This window comes from Nothoprocta perdicaria, unplaced genomic scaffold, assembly GCF_003342845.1.
Source record: "Nothoprocta perdicaria isolate Ctin4 unplaced genomic scaffold, notPer1 scaffold_211, whole genome shotgun sequence".
In the NCBI taxonomy this organism is placed as follows: Eukaryota; Metazoa; Chordata; class Aves; order Tinamiformes; family Tinamidae; genus Nothoprocta; species Nothoprocta perdicaria.
The window spans coordinates 680,731-695,066 of NW_020455328.1; the positions used below are offsets into that span (position 1 = coordinate 680,731).

At 42.1% G+C, this 14,336-nt stretch overlaps 1 pseudogene; it reads left to right on the plus strand.

The window, feature by feature from the left end:
- Window positions 1-2,874: 2,874 nt before the first annotated feature.
- LOC112946651 lies at window positions 2,875-13,844 on the plus strand (annotated as a pseudogene).
- The last annotated feature ends 492 nt before the right edge of the window (window positions 13,845-14,336 follow it).

Below are 14,336 nucleotides of genomic sequence, written 5' to 3' on the forward strand. Positions count from 1 at the left end.
AAAACATCATTTCTAGTAAGCTTTGACAACCATAAACTTGCCCATGATTTTTTGCATTCCAGTCTAAATACCAGGCAACCACACAGCCAGCTCAGGCCTCCAACGGAGGGGCAGGGTCCTTTCACAGATTGCTGTCACAATTTGGTTGGGTCAATGTCTCAAATATTTATGTTAATTTTAGAGACCCTTCACATTGCTCAGATGGGCATGTGCTTTTCAAGTGCCCTCTTTTTCAATAGTCCTCCTCATACATGTTTCAGGATCCCCATGGGCAATACTGTCACAAGGACAGTATTCATACTGGTAAAAACAAGCAAGAAAAGGGAGAGACAGACACAACTAGAGATTTCATTTGCAGAGCTGACTTCAAAGGAAACTTGAGTTTTAGAACCTCATTATGAGTTAGTAGAACAGAATAGGTGGCAAAGCCCAAAGCCCGTGCTGTCCCTTGGGATCAATGCAGTTAATTCAAACATGCTGTAAAGAAGATGTGCAGCTGGGTAAGTGCATACAGATATTGCCTGTACAATGCACATGCTCATGGAGCCTACTCTGATGCCTCTGTCATATGCACAATTCCTTACTCCTCATAGTAGCTCCTTGCCCATGGGCACTGGTCCAGAAGAGCAGGCTCCAACATGTGGAATAAAAACCTCAGATCTGATGGTGCTAGGCACACCTGGAACATGTCATCCAGAGTCCTGTTGAACCTCAGCCTTCTCTTAATGATTATTTAAAATATTCAGGTGACTCACTTTTTCAGCATAAGTTGAGTGAAAGGGGTACATTTATTTAAGGTGTTTTCTCTTTTGAAAATTTCTAGGAGGTGCAATGTTGCTACCAAGACAACTTTGCTTCCACTCATTTATCTGTTTAAATTTGTTTACATTCTCACGCAAAGAGGTGTCCCTGAGCAAGAATCTGATCTCACTTTTTTTCCAGAGAATTCAGCAAAGTTCTGCTGAATTTCCCCAGTGTGAATGTGTTCCAAATCTGTCTCTCAAGATGCAAGATTAAATAAAAATGGACAGCCAGTTACATGGAAGCTTTAAATATGTAGCAAGAAGAGTAATGGAATGAGGAGAATACAGTTTATTTGTAGAAGTAGAAGCAAGCAGTCTAAATAAATGCAAGCAACTGATCATTGTTTAGATATTCTGAGGTTTTGTAAACACATGTCATTAAATTGATGAGTTCTAATGCATCCTTCCAACTTTTTACAAGATGAAAATTTCATGTGGACAGGCCCTCCAGCACCTCTTTTCTCCATTAGTTTTGTTTATAGGCTCCTTAGGGCATGGAAACCTCCAGGTCTCAATTAGCCAACAGGTCCATGACCTTTGCAAACATCAGTTTTGAAATTTGTAAGCGGGGATTCCAGCTATGCCTAGAAGCTTAAGCTGTTTATAAAATTGCTACGGACAGCACTACATTGTCAATTTTGCTTCAACGAGGAGTCTACTCTGGAGGAAGGCCACCAAGAGCACAAGTTATTATCAAGTAATATTGCCATGCTATTCATTTTTATAAGAAAAAAAATCCTGAATACTGCAAGATATTACTCTCTTGGAAATAAGAAGAATATCTAAATCTAAAAACAAAACAAAGTTAAAGGCTAGAGACTCGTTGCCTTCAACTGCTTTTCACACTCCTTAGTGATCTCAGACATAACCTGTATCACCACTACTAAGGGAAGATCGCAAGAAATGAAGTCAGTTCATCTACAGATATGTAGGAACCACAGATATTCATACCTCCCTTTTCCCTCTCCACTTTTTTTGGATACTTTTTGGGGGACTTCTTAAGATCTCTGCCCACAACACTGGCAGAAGTTCCACAATCAGTGTCAGTGGCACTGAAGAGCCAGTGGAAAACATCAACTAATTCTCTTTCTTTAACAAAGAAAATTGATCTTGAGTAGATCTATTTGGTTTATCTAGAATCTGGGTATAATAGGGAAAAATGCATGAGTTTCTTTGAAAATCAAGCCAATTTTCCCAGAAAAAATATCCAACCATTAGACAATGGCAACTTTTAAGGTCATACTCATCAAGTGTGTTCTGTTTGTGATCACTCAGTGAACCAGAGCATGGGGTTATTTTGTGAATGGTGAACAGTAAGAGGTCGTAATGCAAAAGTAATGCACAATGGCATTAGGAGACAGTCACATTTGATGTCTACTAGTTATATCTCTATATTTCTTAAGCAAGTCATATGCTTCTCTGTACATTCTGCTTCTGCCTTGCTTAGGTTCACAGTCAGCTTTCACATTGCTCGTGCTTACTTCAGAAATGTGCACAATTCGGAAGTGAAACAAGTGCTAGGTGTGTCCCAATATCTATTATTGTATTCCAGTATCTAATAGTACTGGGTGGTTCCTTGTTTCTCTTTTGCTTTATTTGCAGCTGAGGAACCAAACCAACCACAGACCTATATTAGAAAATCATGGGAATGATCAAGGATCCCTTATAATATTGTAATACTGTGCTTGTGGCTTTTGATAAAATGTGAAAGTCATCTGAAAGAAAAGACAAAGACTTTTCCTCATCTTATTTTTCCATTTTTTGGGTAATGTAAAAAGATAAATTGGGTTATGGGAAAAATCATGAAACCAATCTAGGAGGACACCTTTTTCCCTGCCTGTTCTACTTCATTGTCTCATTTTTAGGTTAGAGGACTCAGAGTGACATTTTTCCGGAAAGACCGGACTGTCTGCAAATACAGATCAACTAACACCCGAGAAGCTTCCTCCTTTGATCACATGACAAAACAAATGCCATCGCTATATCAAAGCTTCCCTAGAAGTGAAGAATGTCTAAAAGGCCCGTAATTACATACTGCTGTGGATTCACAACAACAGGAGCAATCGCGGTGATGCACGCGTTGCTACCAAGTGCTGAAGACAAGGTGGAAACGAATTACCAGGGTGTGTTTGTTGTGTTTCTCTGAAGAGGTATAATGAAGATAAGGCTGGATAAAAGGCGATTCTCTGACTGTAGGAGTCATGCTTTTGTTAAGCAACACTATTAAATGTCTACTTAATGAAATATGTGAGTAGCAAAGTGCAGTATCCGAAAGGCCATTACCAGCCTGCTGTATCAGCAGGCTCCATAAATCTAAAAGCAAGCAAGGAAGCTATAGCAATAAGCTGAGGTCAATATCTCAGTTCCATCATTTATTTAAAGGTGCACTTACAAACTAGTGTGAGGAAATTATTAACTCTGGTTGGACCCATCTACTAATAAAAGACAGTGATTTTAGAAGGGAGTTAGGATCGCACAGCGCACTGTGAATTTAGCCCTTCTTGGCATGGGCTATACCCTAAGGACATGTAATATTGTGGTAGTAGCTGAGCTGCTCACCCCACTGCTATATTATAGGGCTACATTTACCTCTCCACTGCACAGCTAGAAAATTATACTCGAAATCCATGCTAAAATATGTTATTAACTGCTTTATGGCCAGGGCCAACAAATTCCCAACAGTGGCAGAATACACCAGAAGGCTCGGAATAATATTTCTGTATTACTGTTATTTCTGTAGTGCACACAGCACAAAACACATGAGATTAGACATTTAACATACAATTTCTAATAGCTGACAAATAATAATCTTTGGGTTTCAAAGCTTTGGCAGAGAGCCATTAAAGAATTACAGGCCGAACAGTGAAAGCAAAAAGTGTTTTTAAATCCCATCTTTATTAGTTAAGCTATCATTAATACTATTCAATTATAGTACAAATGTGCGGCTTTCATGATGAAAAATACTATTTCAAAGTCTTTCAACAGGATTAATGTAATGCGCCTCTACCCAGGCGCAGTTCTTCATGATATCAAAAAATGGATCAAATTCCTCCTGAATCCTACTGACAAAGCAAAACAGAGGCAGAGATTTTCTGCTTTTTTAAAGGACAGCCTATATATACAGAAGTTTACGTATTGACATGCGGTCTGTAGAGTTGCTTTCTGCAACCACTTTTGGTAGGTCTTTTAGAAGCAATTCACAGCTCCCCTGAAACCCAGGGGCACATGTTAAGCACCAGCTCTCTAGGTGGTACCAAGAACTGTTCACCATAGAAAGCTTCATGGAGAATTAATGGCCTCAGACATGCTATAGTCACATCCCTGTGCAACTTCTGAATGCTTTGGTACTGCCTACTTGAGGAAGAAGAGGGCTTTTCAGTAATACTACAAGGAAAAGTAAAGGAAGCTTTAAATAGTTGAACAAATCTGGTGAAGCTACAGCTTTGTATCCAAACATCTGCCGTATCCAAAGAGTTCTTCAAGATCCTGAATACCAATCTCATCACAGGCCTTCCCTTATAAGTAATAAATGTAATAATTAACGATAGTAACAGATACCATCTCTGTGGGGTTGTCATTTGAAGAAAGACAGAGCCATCTGGATAGACTCACCCTTTTACAGGAATAGGAAGGAGAAGAATAACTATTAGAAAGGAGTAATCACTGATCAAAAATGCTGAGGAGGACAAGAAGTGGGATGAGAAATAAGGAGTCTTCTGTTTCAGTAATACTGTCTTGTTGATCTTCCCTCCCTCCACCATGTGGTTTCTATTTTCTTGTATTAATCTGTGCTTCCCCTCCCAACATTTTTCATGTGGTTGCCAGTTTGAGGTCAACAAGTACTAAGAATGGACTGAAAAGAATTTCCAGGATGTTTTTTAAGACTATTAATAACTTTAGCAGCTATTCAAGCAAACAGTGTTCCATGTTCATCATACTTGAGGGCATAACCGGATCGCTGGAGGAAGCTGATTCAGAGTTCCCTCACCTTATGTGTTTTACATATGGCCAGATACACTGCAGGGTTCTGGAGACGATACTTTGAATGAGACACTGAAAAAATGTCTCACTGATTCAGTCCAGGGTAACATTTTTCAAATATAATGGAAGTCCAGAGGGCAGGACTCATAATAGGGACATTTTGGTGTTGCAGCCTTCAGCACTGCACTTCCTACTTTCAAGGCATTCCCTTGTGCAACTGGCATCCTCAAGCCCCTAAACCGTGAGATATTCCCAGACAATGTGTGGAAAGCTTGAACTACCTAAGAGAGAGATTTACCGATGATAGTCAAGCCAGGCAGGCTATGAGGAGAGATGACACTTGCGGAAATATATGAGTAAACTCAATCAATCATCTATAATGAAAACCTCAGTGCTTGGGAGAGTCAACCAGGAGTTGAAAGTCAGAGTCAAGCTCATGATTCAGTGAATCATTCAAAGTATGAGAGAGGAAACAAGACATGTCAAGGACAACTCACATCAGAATTATACTAAAGTATAAGTTTAGGGCAGAGGGGCTTCAAATAGGGCAGAATACTCTGGCTTAATATATCCTAGTACAGTGGCATATGTGGTATATGTACATATACCACATATATACCACATATATACCAGGTGTGTGTGTGTATATATACATATATATATATTTATAACTGGTATATGGCACAAAATGGGAAGACACCGCCAGCCCGTCCTCTAGCTGTCTCCTGCATAGTGCCTGCTCTGAAAGATATGCTTCAAGAATGAAATAAATAAATAAATAAATAAATAAATAAATAAAAGGAAGAAAAGAAAGGAAAAGAAAGGACCTGAAACATGAGACAAGCCAGGGAAAAGCTGATCTGATGATCCAACTGAGGTTTGGGCATGAGGCAGCTTGAAAATGCCAGGTGTGGCTGGTTACACATGAACAGATGTCTAGCTTCCAAGGGGATTTAAAGTCTGACCTTGGAATGTCCAAAAACTGAGGCCCAACGCCTATGCTAAAGCCATTTCTTTTTTTTTTATAAAGCAAAAGCTTCTGTTTATAAGAAGAGAAAATTTGCACTAGAGGAAAAGAAGTTTCAGTTACAATGTTAAAAAACTTGGCCACATTTCAGAAAGTGATATATAGTTCAGAGAGTGTAGGCCTCATATTAAAAGGGGAATATCAGGGAGGTGAATGATCACTCAAAATAATAAAATATCTGATAAAATAGTCCTCCTTGGACTTCTCCTACAGGCTTTTGGGCATCCACAGATTCCCGGTATTCTTTGAAAGGGTGCAACATTCTTCATTTATTTTTCCAATGCTTTCTGTTTCCCTTATCAATTTTCTGCTTTTGAGATGCAAATGTGAAAAAGGAAATCAAGAAAGAAAAATGTCTACTAGGACCATCAGAAGGAATACTCAGTCCTTTCTTGCCTGTAAAATGAGCCAGATTAACAGGTCACAGTGTCAGGCAGATAGATCCATGTTGGGAATCCAAGGCTGGATATTCTATAAGGCAGGAACACATCTGATGGGAGTTTCAGAAGCTGTCAACACTCATTCACAAAAGGGACCGAAGTCGAGGAGTGCCCCAAACCTGCAGGGGATGTGGCTGGAGCTAAGGGCAGTGGCGCGTGACTCCCACGGAGGCCAGGACAATGTCCCTCTATAAATTATGCATCTAGAGATACAGTTGAACGGTTCCTCCACTACAGGAAACACGGCCCTTTCTGTTTACCAGCTTTCTTGATGGTTGGGGATCTGAAAAAGCGTCTCAGACCCATATCAATCAGCTCAGCTTACCCCAGCTAGGAGCCCGGTCCAAGTGAAAGAGAAGGAAGGGAGGAATTTGTCTGGAAAATGGCTGGCATGGTAGAAGACAGACGTGCAATGGTAAGCTGCAGCAGAGTAGAGAAGCTGATTATTGGTTTGTTACTGAGCATTACAGCTGAGTTTACTGCCCATTTCCTCAACAACTTGCAATTACTGAAGAGTAATTCAGGAGTAATTTCCAAGTTAAATGCATATTAAATACAAAAAAAAAAAAAAAAAAAAAAAAAAGCCTTTATTCACTCTCTTTAAGGACTGCCCCTCCAATATAGGATCCTTATATGTTTATTGGCTGCACAGCGATGTTTGCAGGGGCTGGAGGGACCATCCGGGGGTGCAGGGGTGCACGCGCACACATCTCAGCCGAGAGGAAAGAGTTAGAGCACAGAGCCGGGCTGGAGCTTCTGGTCGCTGCACTTTGCTCCAGATGTCTTTTTCACCTTGGTGATGTCATTTAGCCTGTGTCCTAGTGGCCCTACCCAAAAGCAAAGTAAGGGTAATTCTTAACAATGACATTTTTTCTGATTTTTCCTACTTTGCTAGAGCTTGTCCCAGCTGTGATCCAAGGGGCATCTGGACACCTGTGTGGAGTGGGGCATGCCCATGCAGACGAACAGAGAGACAAGTGTCCATTCCCTCTTCCCAGTTAATTCTCCTCTATTTCACTGTGCCTCCATGCAATGAATGATCCAGGGGATTCTCATTTCAGCTCCACGGACACTCCTAACTTTATTTGCTTGTGTCACTAGAAATCTAAGGACACCTTTTAGCGCACAGTGATGTTTTCATTAAGTGTGGTTAAGCTCTGGCTGATTCTGTGAGATGATTGCTACCTCCATTAACAATTGCAGGGATGTTAATATGACATTTTCACTTCCTGTCCTTAAAAAAAAAAAAAAAAAACGCACACAACTGTATTGTTTCAACTTGCTCTGTGCACAGCACATTCCCTTCATAGTTTTGAAAAACTCAGGAAAGTTTGTGAGATATACTAAAGGTCAACAAAACCATGCTCCCCATGGGATATCCCTAGAACAGTGTCTCCATTGACATGCTTGCTGTAAGGCTTTTGGCTCCGTACTGCACGTGAGCACAAATGCTCAGAGGAATGCTGGCAGTAACTATCGTGTTTCAGAAGGAAGAAAAGGACAAAACTAGATCGAAGCTGTTGGAAGTGCATCTGGGATGGATACAGAAGAACAGATTTTTATACCCTTCATGTTAAAGTAATAAAATGCGGGCGGGGGGGGATCTTGCATACAAATTTGGTGCAGTTTTTAGAAAAGCAAATATATAATTTCAGGGGTGGGTGCAGCCCTAGGCTGGACAGGAGCACAGCATGCCACTGTGATAGCTGCGGAGAGCCAGCAGCCTCTTCGCCAACCCTGTTGCACAGAGGCTCCCCTGCCCAGCGCCTCTCACCACCCTGGACGTCCCTAAAGCTCGGCCCTGCCAGCCTTCAGAAGGTACAGACTGGTGAGAAAGGTCCTTATTCCAGATTCCCAGGGAGTCAGAAAGCCCTGGGTGCAATTTCCCACCAGCTCGGGATCCCTTTTGCCATTGATTTTTCCCAATAGCTTCCAGGGCTAAGTTTGGATTCATGTGATGGATGTCGGTAATTTTTTTGAATGCACACTTTTAATCTTCCCCAGGTAGATGACACAGGCAAGAAGCCTAACATTAGGGCCAGAGTGGTGTTTTATTTCTGTTATCTGTGATAGCTGATCAACTCTGAGGTTTGTGGACTAAGCTAGGTCTCATTCACTGAGCCATTCTGATTTATAGCTGCAGTTCATTTTATTTTAAGCAGGTGATTTCTCATTCTGTCCCAGTGACTTCCCATCCCTTGATTTTTGGAAGACTGCAATGGCTTTTTATGCTAATTGGGTGCTACTTCCTTCGCTTCTCACACAAACATTCAGCACAAAGAACAGACTGCTCCTTCCTCAGCCATCTGGCAGAGGAGCTGAAACCAACAATTTTCCAAGTCAGAAATCAGACATCTGAAAACGATGTTACTCTATTCTAACCCTTTTATATATGCACTGAACCAGTCAAGAGGCAAGTCTGAAAATGAGGAAACTGTTGTAGGAAGAGCTCACTCTTCATCATGCCCACCAGCACACCCAAACTGGCAAGGTAAGGCGCCAGGATTAGGGACTCACATCCACCCTCCCCTGCGAAGACAATACTGCTTTTGGAAACCAGATATCTGCCACATGAAAGGCCAGGCTAAGGAACTGTTTAATTTTGTTTGTTTATTTTCTGTCTTTTCTTTTATGGATCTATGTTGATAAGTAGAAATGAATCTGTATATTTCTATACACATGTATATTTGCATAAACACACACACACATTTTTGTCTGGAATCTGGAATGTAGATCATTTTTTTCTGTCATCATCCTGCAGTCTACCTGCTTTTGCTAAGAACCAACCAACCGACCAAAAAACAACAACAACAAAAGCATACTAGTTAAAATGATTTCAAGAGATTTCCATAGCCAACACCTTTATCATTCAAGGCTGAAGAGCCTGCCTTGATAGTGTAACGGAAATCAGCCTTCTAGTAGATAGAAGACTTAGATAAAGCTCCAAGGAAAAAGAATGATAAGATGAATTATCGTCTTGTGAAATGATTCCTCCTTCTACATGCTACCTCTAACAGAGGAGTTAGAGAACCAGATTTCACCTTCCTGGAAATCCCAACTGTTCCCACACACACTGAAAACGGGAGGAGAAATCCACTACTGTGTTTCAAATCACTGACTGAGAAGTAACCAGAGCTGCACTTTGCATTCAAGGCACATAGTTTGAAAGGATATACAATATACAAATAACAAGCCTGCACTGTAAATGTATTTATGTTTTTCACATTTACCTAATCAGGACAATACAGTCCCCATACAGTCCATGGACATCAACTGTATGTAGCCATCAGGGATTCTGCTTTTGTAGGATTTTTCTAAAGAGGAAATAGCAAAATAGCTAAAGGGACAATCCCTGTAATACCGGAATGCTGAGGAATAAGAAATTGTCCAGGGGCAAAAAGATATAAACTTGTGGCAGAACCTCTTGATCCCAAACCAGTCACCAGAAGAAATACCATCTTCAAAGGGAAGGCCACTGAAATAGAAGAGTATGTGATCACTAAGTGATCATCTCTGTGGCAGGGAGATTTTTAAAACTATTTTTGAAGAAACACTTTCTAAACAAATTATTCTAGCTCAATTTTTCTAAATTATCTACAAGATCAAAGTTTAATACTATCTTTTGCACTATGAGGCACTCTTTAAAATAGGTCCCAAGCTGTTCAGTGAAACCCGTACTTTATGATGCAAGGTGCCACCAATCTGTCCCAAAATATCCATGTGCCTATCCGACGATGTGATGTGGTCATCCAAAAGGCTCACAAACAGGTGATTTTGTAGAGTATCATCTCCAACTTCCATTCTCTGTACTTTACAAATATATCAAACGTGTCACCATGTGTCATTATGAAGAATGAACAATCTCTCAAGCAAATCCGAAGGGTTAAATTCCCACCAGAGACAGTGGGTGTTTCAACGTCCTGGGAATCTACTGGTCCATTATCATTATCCCCCCGCCCCGCTTCCTCATGGACAATAAGACAACTATTGCAAAGAAACAAACCCCGCTTTGTCGGCATGGCTTTGCTGTTGGAATGGTTTTCATAGATCAAAAAGTGCTGGGTAAAATTGATCTCAGAGGATATCATCCCTATCCAGCCGTCTAGGATAGATTACCGTCAGCTTTCAAAAGCAGCAGTGTGTCTTTTCCAGCCCCGCGAGCCAAGCAGATGGATGCCTGGATGGACGGTGTGGGGTAGCCATAGTAACCACCATCCTGCCGAGCTCCCGCTCCCATTTCTCTTTCTCTCACAGCTGGGGAGGAAAGGCAGCAGCCCGCCAGGGCGCAGATATCCTATCAGAGCGTCAGCGCTGAGCCCCAGCTGGGCTTTTCATTCCTCTTGGATAGTTTTCTTATCTCACCTTTCTTGTCCACACATTAGATACCACAAGTTAAGGTCAGTCCTGGGGGAACACCCCCAGAAGGGGCAGCTCAGCCCCTTAGTACCCTCAGAGCCCAACATCTCCCTCCTGCTGCAACACGGCTGTGTATTTCTCTCCTCAACACGGGGGAGAGGCAGGTTCAACTCTATTCTCACCCTATGTGTAGCCCAGCAGCCAGCTCCTATCAGAAAGTGTGGGACTAACAGATGTAGAGGGAAAAGACTGCTCTGCCAATGATGAATGATGTGATCCAGCCCCATCTTTCACTTAAGGTTTTGTCACTATTTCCATCAAGGGCACAAGTCTCATTTCAAAGAAAAATTCAGTGACAGCTGAGGCAACTCCTCTGACTACCCTGAGTGCGTTCATAAAGGCAGGAACCTGTTTTATAAGATGCCTATTGAATAGGAAATATAATCATTCCTATTAAGCTAGGCCACTAAAACCTGACTCATTACAGAGTCACAGACTGGCTGAGGTTGGAAGACACCACCAGAGATGATCTAGTTCAACTCGCTGCCCAAGCAGGCTCAGCTCCTGCAGGTCACTGAGGGCTGTGTGCACCCTCAGTATGTTCAATTATCTCCAGGGTTGGAGACTCCACAATGTCCAGCTCTTGTCAACCCTTACTGCTGTGATGGCCTCGCCAGGGCTGAGCGGAAGGGAAGGATCACCTCCCTCTACCTGACGGCAACACTTTGCCCAGTGTAGCTCAGGACACCACTGGCTTTCTTGGCCACAAAAGCGCACTGCTGGCTCACTATCAACTTGTTGCCCACCAAGACCCCCAGGGCCTTCTCTGCACAGCTGTTTTGCAGCTAGTTTGACCACAACTTCTTTTAGTTCAAGAGGTTATTCCTTGCCAGGTCACTTTTTTGTCACTTCCCTTTTTTGAATTACATGAGCTTCCTATGGACCCATCTGTCCGTTCTGTTGAGGTCCCTCAAACGGCAGCACAACCACCTGATGCATCAGACACTCCTCTCAGTTCATATCACCTGCACACTTGCTGGCGGTGCACTCAGTGACCCCTGTCCAGGTCATTAATGAACATCTTAAATGATATTAACCCAGCTTTTGACCCCTGAGGGACACCACTAGTGATGGGCCTCTAGCTGAACTTTGTGCTGCTGAGGGTCAGCACAAAGTGCCCTCAGAAGGTCACAACCCTCTGAGCTCTGCAATTCACCCACCTTTCAGTCCGTCTCACTATCCACTTATACAGTTCATGCTTCATTAATTTGTTTAGGAGGAAGTTATGGGGGACAGTGCCAAAAGCCTTGCTAAAGTCAAGGTAAACAACATCCACTGCTCTCCCATCATCTACCAAGTCAGACATTTCCTCATCAAAGGCTAGCAGACTGGCTGGGAATGATGTCTCCTTTATAAATCCATCCAAACAACTGCCAGTTCCTTCTTGTCCTTAATTGGTTGGGAAATTACTTCCGGGATGATTTGCTCCATCACCATTCTCTGGGGTGAGGTGAGACTGGCCTGCCTGCAGTTCTCCAAATCTTCCTTCTTGTCCTTCTTGAAGATAGAGGGACATTTCCTCCCTTCCAGTCTTCAGGAAAGTCTTCTTATAATCTCCCAAAGATGACCAAGAGTAGCCTCACAGTGACATTGGTCAGCTCTTCAGCACTCATGGCTGCATCACATCAAGTTCCATAGACTGAAATGTGTCCAACTTGTTTAAACGTTCACTAATCTGATCCTACTCTAGTAAGAGTAAGTCCTCCTTGTTTCACACTTTCCCTCTGGGAATTCCTGAGATCTATGGATGTCTCAGTCTTGTGCCACTAAGGTTCAGGGCCCCTTGTTTCTTTAAGTAGTAGGATGACATTTTCCCTTTTCTTGCTTTTGTTGATGACAGACCTGTAAAGCCCTTCTTATTTTCTTTCACTTTTCTCACCAGATACAACTCCAGAGGGGCTTTGGCTTTCCTAATCCCGTCTATACATGATTGAACAGTATTCTGTATTCTTCCTCAGTCAATTACCTCTGCTTCAACATTTTCTTTTAATATTCAAGTTTAGTCTGGAGCTCCTTGTCCATCCACGCAGGCCTCCTTTCAACATTTGCTCGACTTCTTGAACATTGATTGGTCCCTTCTTGTACTTGAAGGAGGTGATCTTTGAAAACTTTCCAGCCCTATTTTTCTAGGGACCTTTCCCATGGAATTCTTTCAAGCAGCTTCCCCGACAGGCTGAAATCTGCTCTCCTAAAATACAGGATTAGGATCCTGCTTTCTTGCTCTTTTTCTCCTCCTTATTGCAGGATCATGACCTCCATCACCTTGTGGTCACCTAAGCTGATGCTGCCCCTGACTTTTGCATCTCCAGCAAGTTCTTCCATGTTTGTAGGCATAAAGTCCAGCAGATCTCCTTGCCTCATGGGTTACTCAATCAACCTGATTAGGAAGTATCATCGTGCACTCCAGAAATTTGCTGAATTGCTCCTGCTGCAGGCTCTTGTGTGAATAAATTCTCCCATGACGCCCAGAGCTTCCTTCCAGTTGTATGATGAAGACCTCATCCACTTGTTCTCCAGATCAGCTTGTCCAAAGCAGACGCTCACCATAGCATCACCCTCTAATTCAAAACGATGACTATTACATCCTCTTGACAAAAGCTTTCCTTGTCCCCTTGTCTTCAGGCCTCATATGTCAAACTTGCTTGAATTGAAGGAGCTCTGAATACTAGGCCTAGTAATAATTATATAAAGCAACTGCCAACTATTGGTGACCTGATCTGCTTTCAGGAGAAGCTTCATTTGCACAACAATCACCTGAGTCAATCAGTGTTGCTTTGTGCAACTCCACCCTTCAAATAGCTCTCAGTTCTTGGACTTCAGCCAAACAAAATTAAAGTACTTCCAATTCAGTTTTGCCAACTGTGAGAACTTGTTAATTTGAAGCCTGATGACAATGTGTAGATTAGGTTGCCATTCAAGATGGGCCAGTTAGGTCACCTAGGCTTCCTGTCAGCAGCTCAGAACAGACCTCTGATTTTGTCCAGAGATTTTAGGAAACTCCATCTTGAGAGTCTGGATATTTGGGGGGATCCTTTTTAACAGCCTAATCCACATGAACCCATCTGAAAAATAGTGGTGACCTTATTAGAATGTGCTGCAAGAACAGCCATAGAGTACAGAACAATTTATGGTTGTCACATCCTTCCTTCTGTCTTCTCCTCCTCTTCCTTCAGCTGATGGCTGTGGCAGTTTTACCAGTGGAGAGAAGGCAAGTAAAAGGCATTGGAAATCTTCCATTTCTGCCTTGAAGAGCTTTGAGAGCCCCATCTGAGGGGCCTCAAAGAGCTGAGGGCAGGGGCTGCAGAGCCCCCACTCACCCATCCACACTGCAGTTGCTCAGAGTCATCCTACTGCCACCACATGCACCCTGATGCCCACTGCCCCCCTGGGCAGGTAGATTAAGACAAAGGACTCATTTTTTATATTTTGGGGATATTTATTTTAGAAGGTATGTTTATTAAATTAGGAAACCTCACACATTATAAATATATTGGTTTTTTTGGTGATTTTTTTAGGTTTTTTTTTTTTTTTTTTTTTGCTTTCTTCTTTGCTTCTCGTCTTTCTGCTTCATCTGAGGCAGGAAAAATTTTATTTGTGAAGCACAGAAGTATTAAGTCAGGAGTGCTGCAGAAAAGCACTCGCAAAGAAATTAATAATTCTGTATTCACA